This window comes from Salminus brasiliensis, chromosome 11 (assembly GCF_030463535.1).
Source record: "Salminus brasiliensis chromosome 11, fSalBra1.hap2, whole genome shotgun sequence".
Lineage (NCBI taxonomy): Eukaryota > Metazoa > Chordata > Actinopteri > Characiformes > Bryconidae > Salminus > Salminus brasiliensis.
This window is the reverse complement of record NC_132888.1, coordinates 40,500,845-40,508,344: the sequence shown is the minus strand read 5'-3', so window position 1 is coordinate 40,508,344 and position 7,500 is coordinate 40,500,845. Positions and strand designations below refer to the sequence as shown.

Genomic DNA, 7,500 nt, shown 5'->3' with positions numbered 1-7,500 from the left:
ACAAACTGCTCTACACTGCACACACACACACACACACACTGCTATGTACTATATGCTATATGCAGACTAGCAGTTATATTAGCTGGCTAGTGGGTGTAGTGGCTTACTAGCAAATTCAATATATGGACAAAAGTATTTGGACACCCAGTATTTGGAAACGCTGTTTCACCTACAGGAGCTTCCCATTCTAAAACCACAGGCATTCATATGAAAGCTTCCACTCTTCTGGACATTCGAGGGCATCTGTGGGAAGTTCTGCCCGTTCAGCCAGAAGAGCATCTGTGAGGTCGGACACTGACGTTGGCCGAGGGTCTGGCTCGCAGTCTCCACTCTAGTTCACCTCAGAAGTGTTGGACGGGTGGAGATCTGAGGTCTGGGCTCTGTGCGGGACAGTCGAGTTCTTCCACCCCAACTCACCCCCTAACGTCCTCCTGACTTTCACCAACCTGACCTTCACCAGACTCGTCCATCAGGCCGGCAGATGAGTAGGAGGTGCATCCCAATACTTTTGTCCCACACAGATATATATGTGACTGGTCTGCAGGATCTACTCGGTTAGTCTGACTGCTGATATGGGCCTTATGGCCAAGATCCCACCACCAGGTCCAGACAGAACAAGCTGTTGTGACGTCAGAAATTTACACCCCCAATACACACACATTTATTTCCCTCCAGTTGAGGAATGAGTGTGTGTGTATGTGTGTGTGTGTGTGTGTGTGTGTGTGTGTGTGTGGTTGACAGTTTGACGGCAGGTGATGAGATTTCAGAGAGATTGATGGTCACACTACTGGCTCTCTGGTGCTGAGAGGGTTCTCCATCCCGGCGGAATCACAGTACCCTCCCCCTGACTGTGATTGGTCCTAATCACTACCTCGTTTGTTGATTGGTTCTTATCACTTATTCATTTGTCTCAGACTCCTCCCCCTTCACAATGACGGTAATCGGCCCTAATCGTCACCACGTTTGCTTGTAGGCCCCCCCCCCTGACAATGATTAGTCCTCATTACCAATTTGCTGCTCTAAGAGTCCTCTCCGTAAATATGATTGGCTCAAATCCCCAGCTTGTTTGCTCCTAGACCCCTCCCCCAGATTATGACTGGTCCTCATTTGTTTGCTCCTGGACTTACAGGCTAAATCTGTGACTCCTGAGGGTTAATCCTGACGGGTGTGTTCCTGTAGGGAGTGAAATATGACAGGCAAGCATGTGTGCAAGGCCACGCCACTTTAGCTTACTCAGCTAATGAGCAGCAGGGTCGTTTAATGTAAAGATGCTGATTGGATCGATAAATGAAATATGAGTGATGGACAGAATGATGGATAGAGCAGAGGTCCGCATCAATCAAACCCCTGCACCAATCACAGGCCGGCTATGAGTTCCGAACCTTACCTGACTCCAGTTAGGGCGGAGCCTCAGTCAGACTGGCACAGGTCAGTTTCACCACAACGAGAAGGAGAGCAGGGATTACCATCCTACAGAGAGAGAGAGAGACAGAGAGAGAGAGAGAGAGAGAGAGACAGAGAGAGAGAGAGAGAGAGAGAGAGAGAGAGAGAGAGAGAGAGAGAGAGAGAACAGAGAGAGAGAGAGAGACAGAGAGAGAGAGAGAGAGAGAGAGAGAGAGAGACAGAGAGACAGAGAGAGAGAGAGAGAGAGAGAGAGAGAGAGAGGGGGAGAGAGAGAGACAGAGAGAGAGAGAGACACAGAGAGAGAGAGAGAGAGAGAAAAGAGAGAGACAGAGAGAGAGAGAGAGACAGAGAGAGAGAGAGAGACACAGAGAGAGAGAGAGAGAGAGAGAGAGAGAGACAGAGAGAGACAGAGAGAGAGAGAGAGAGACACAGAGAGAGAGAGAGAGAGAGAGAGAGACAGAGAGAGACAGAGAGAGAGAGAGAGAGAGAGAGAGAGAGAGAGACAGAGAGAGAGAGAGAGACAGAGAGAGAGACACAGAGAGAGAGAGAGAGAGAGAGACAGAGAGAGAGAGAGAGAGAGAGACAGAGAGAGAGAGAGAGAGAGAGACTATTACAAGGACAGTCATGCATTTCTTCACTTCCACACTGTAACTCATACAGAATAGAGTCTATTTATCCAGCATTCCTCATAAAACACAGCTCAGCTCGCCCAATACACACTGAGAGAGAGAGAGAGGGGGGGGGATTAATGTGCAGTGATGAAGGTAAAGGATGGGGGAATGGTTAAGAGAGGCAGCGAGGGCGAGCGAGGGAGAAAGGGATGAATGCCTTCATGACGGAGGGAGACAGTACGTTGTGTGTGTGTGGTGTGTGTGTGTGTGTGGTGTGTGTGTGTGTGTGTGCATCTGTAAAGGAGACTTTAACGAGAGAGCAGGAGTGATGGGTCCCCTGAGTCGCCACGGCAACATACATCACTTTCCTTAACTGCTGAACAGCGGCAACACACATATGCGCCTGCACACACACACACACACACACACACACACACACACACACAATTTAGCCTCACACGAATAACCTCCGGCAGTTTACCCCCACCCATTCAGCCTACAGCAGTTTACCCCCACCCATTCAGCCTACAGCAGTTTAACCCCACCCATTCAGCCTACAGCAGTTTAGCTCCACCCATTCAGCCTACAGCAGTTTACCCCCACCCATTCAGCCTACAGCAGTTTAACCCCACCCATTCAGCCTACAGCAGTTTAACTTGTGAGCTGTGAGAGTAAAGGTACAGGAACAGTGACAGTGTGTGTGAGGGTGGAGAGAGGTCGGTGTAGACTGGGAGTTCTGAGTAAGAGCTGTAAGAGCAGCTGAGAGGGGATAATATGGCACAGTTTTTAAACACACACACACACACACACACACACACACACACACACACACAGGAGATAAAGACTCTGCTTCAGCGTGTGTGTTTAATTTGTGAGAGATGCATTAGAGTGGAATTAGACGCCATGTGCACCAATTACCCCAACCTTCAGACACACTCCATCCATTAACTCTGAATGCAGCTCTAAATGAGGTACACACACACACACACACTTACTCACACACACACTAGCCTAATCAACACTAATCACATCAGACACTCCAACCAATCACAAAATGCCATCAGATCAATCAGAAGATACAGCGCAGTCAATAGAACGCTCGATCTGAGAGCCAATTACACACACACACACTCAAACACACACACACACACACACACACTTAAACACACACATACGGACATACAAAAAGTACAAAACACACTCCTGTATGTTACTAGAAACATTTTTCTTAATGCTGTAATATTTTTGTATTATATACATTTATATATGAGTGCACAATATTATGAAACACTGCATTATTATTATTATTATTATTATTATAGAAATACATATGGGTTTTGTTCCTAATGCTAAAATCATATTATGTCATAGGGCTGCACAATCATAGGAAAAAACAGTGTCCTGCTGTTTATATAAGATGAATTCTCCAGAAGTCAATGATCCAACACCCCCATGTATGTAATACTGGGCTAAAATAAATGATAATCTGTCATGGAAGATGAGAATCCTGCAAATTGTCCTTTTATATCAAGCAAGTTCACGCATGACATCATTTCCCTTATGTGACATCACATGTTCTGTAATGAAACCATATAAATGTGCAGCCCCATTTATATATATATATATATATATGTATAATTATTACATAATTATTACATATAGACACTAACATATACATAATACATATGTACTTTATTATTATTACATATAGATAATTACACATATATAATACATATGGGCTATATTATTATTACATATAGATAATTACATATATATAATACATATGGGCTATATTATTATTACATATAGATAATTACATATATATAATACATATGGGCTATATTATTATTACATATAGATAATTACATATATATAATACATATGGGCTATATTATTATTACATATAGATAATTACATATATATATAATACATATGGGCTATACTATTATTACATATAGATAATTACATATATATAATACATATGGGCTATATTATTATTACATATAGATAATTACATATATATAATACATATGGGCTATATTATTATTACATATAGATAATTACATATATATAATACATATGGGCTATATTATTATTACATATAGATAATTACATATATATAATACATATGGGCTATACTATTATTACATATAGATAATTACATATATATAATACATATGGGCTATACTATTATTACATATAGATAATTACATATATATAATACATATGGGCTATATTATTATTACATATAGATAATTACATATATATAATACATATGGGCTATATTATTATTACATATAGATAATTACATATATATAATACATATGGGCTATACTATTATTACATATAGATAATTACATATATATAATACATATGGGTTATATTATTATTACATATAGATAATTACATATATATATAATACATATGGGCTATATTATTATTACATATAGATAATTACATACGGGATATAGCCCATATGTGTGTAGTGTTTACTCACCTCTCTCTGATCCAGGTCAGTAGCAGTGTGTCCCGCCGCAGAGGTCCTTATGGTAGCTGTTTACACACACACACACACACACACACACACACACACACACACACACACACACACACACACAAACAAACTTGCGGTCAAACCCCTGGTGGTTACGCGCTTCTGAACGCGCGCGGCTCTAAAAGCACAGTGGCGGACATCCGCGTGCCTCTCTCAAACTCACCGGAACTGGTCGAGCGGAGAGCAAACAGCCGTGACCACTCTCTCTCTCTCTCTCCTCACACACACACACACACACACACACACACACACACTCACACACACACACACTCGTAGCAGTATATGTATATAAATAATCCGATGCGCAAAGTCAGCAATCAGCTGTGTGTGCAGTGTGTGTGTGTGTGTGTGTGTGTGTGTGTGTGTGTGTGTGTGTGTGTGTTCGCGCGTAACCGTGTCTCACCGAGTCTGGCGCTCGCGCTGGCTGTTCTTCGCATGCAGAGCGGACGCTATGGCTCCGCCCACACGGAAAACCCCGCGTCCTCCGGATATTGCACAAGACAAGTGTGGGACACACACACACACACACACACACACACACACACATATTTACACACAAACACACACACATATATATATACACACACACACTTTACAGAGAGAATATACAGTATTATGAAATATACCCTGACCCATCCTCTGCAAACACACACTCCTGTACACACTAACACACACTCCAATACACACTAACACACACTCCTGTACACACTAACACACACTCCAATACACACTAACACACACTCCTGTACACACTAACACACACTCCTGTACACTAACACACACTCCTGTACACACTAACACACACTCCAGTACATTAACACACACTCCAATACATTAACACACACTCCTGTACACACTAACACACACTCCTGTACACACTAACACACACTCCAATACACTAACACACACTCCTGTACACACTAACACACACTCCAATACATTAACACACACTCCTGTACACACTAACACACACTCCAATACATTAACACACACTCCTGTACACACTAACACACACTCCAATACATTAACACACACTCCTGTACACACTAACACACACTCCAGTACACTAACACACACTCCTGTACACACTAACACACACTAACACACACTCCTGTACACTAACACACACTCCAGTACATTAACACACACTCCAATACATTAACACACACTCCTGTACACACTAACACACACTCCAGTACACACTAACACACACTCCAATACATTAACACACACTCCTGTACACACTAACACACACTCCAATACATTAACACACTCCTGTACACACTAACACACACTCCAATACATTAACACACACTCCTGTACACACTAACACACACTCCTGTACACTAACACACACTCCAATACATTAACACACACTCCTGTACACACTAACACACACTCCTGTACACACTAACACACACTCCTGTACACACTAACACACACTCCAGTACATTAACACACACTCCAATACATTAACACACACTCCTGTACACACTAACACACACTCCAATACATTAACACACACTCCTGTACACACTAACACACACTCCTGTACACACTAACACACACTCCAATACATTAACACACACTCCTGTACACACTAACACACACTCCAATACATTAACACACACTCCAATACATTAACACACACTCCTGTACACACTAACACACACTCCTGTACACACTAACACACACTCCAGTACATTAACACACACTCCAGTACATTAACACACACTCCTGTACACACTAACACACACTCCAGTACACACTAACACACACTCCAATACACACTAACACACACTCCAATACATTAACACACACTCCTGTACACACTAACACACACTCCAATACATTAACACACACTCCAATACATTAACACACACTCCAGTACATTAACACACACTCCAATACATTAACACACACTCCTGTACACACTAACACACACTCCAATACACACTAACACACACTCCAATACACACTAACACACACTCCTGCACACTAACACACACTCCAATACACACTAACACACACTCCTGCACACTAACACACACTCCAATACACACAAACACACACTCCTGTACATACTAACACACACACTCCAATACACTAACACACACTCCTGTACACACTAACACACACTCCAATACACTAACACACACTCCTGCACACACTAACACACACTCCAATACACACAAACACACACTCCTGTACACACTAACACACACACTCCAATACACTAACACACACTCCTGTACACACTAACACACACACTCCAATACACTAACACACACTCCTGTACACACTAACACACACTCCAATACACTAACACACACTCCTGTACACACTAACACACACTCCAATACATTAACACACACTCCTGTACACACTAACACACACTCCAATACACACTAACACACACTCCTGTACACACTAACACACACTCCAATACACACTAACACACACTCCTGCACACTAACACACACTCCAATACACACAAACACACACTCCTGTACACACTAACACACTCCTGTACACACTAACACACACTCCAATACATTAACACACACTCCTGTACACACTAACACACACTCCAATACATTAACACACACTCCTGTACACACTAACACACACTCCAATACACTAACACACACTCCTGCACACACTAACACACACTCCTGTACACACTAACACACACTCCAGTACACACTAACACACACTCCAATACATTAACACACACTCCTGTACACTAAAACACACTCCTGTACACACTAACACACACACACACACATATTTCTGACCCTGTCCAAATACGTCTCCAATACACTAACACACACTCCTGTACACACTAACACACACTCCAATACACACTAACACACACTTCTGTACACTAACACACACTCCTGTACACTAACACACACTCCAATACAAACT

At 42.3% G+C, this 7,500-nt stretch overlaps 1 long non-coding RNA gene across 1 annotated transcript in view; it reads right to left on the bottom strand.

Moving 5' to 3' along the window:
- LOC140565506 (uncharacterized) overlaps positions 1-4,962 on the bottom strand; it is a 6,505-nt gene extending 1,543 nt beyond the window's left edge. Inside the window, exons 1-3 of the long non-coding RNA XR_011980598.1 lie at positions 4,733-4,962; positions 4,513-4,568; positions 1,388-1,470 (exon numbers count right to left, since the gene is read on the bottom strand). This is a non-coding gene — a long non-coding RNA (uncharacterized lncRNA). The remainder of the gene's footprint in view (positions 1-1,387; positions 1,471-4,512; positions 4,569-4,732) is intronic.
- Between the last annotated feature and the right edge of the window lie 2,538 nt (positions 4,963-7,500).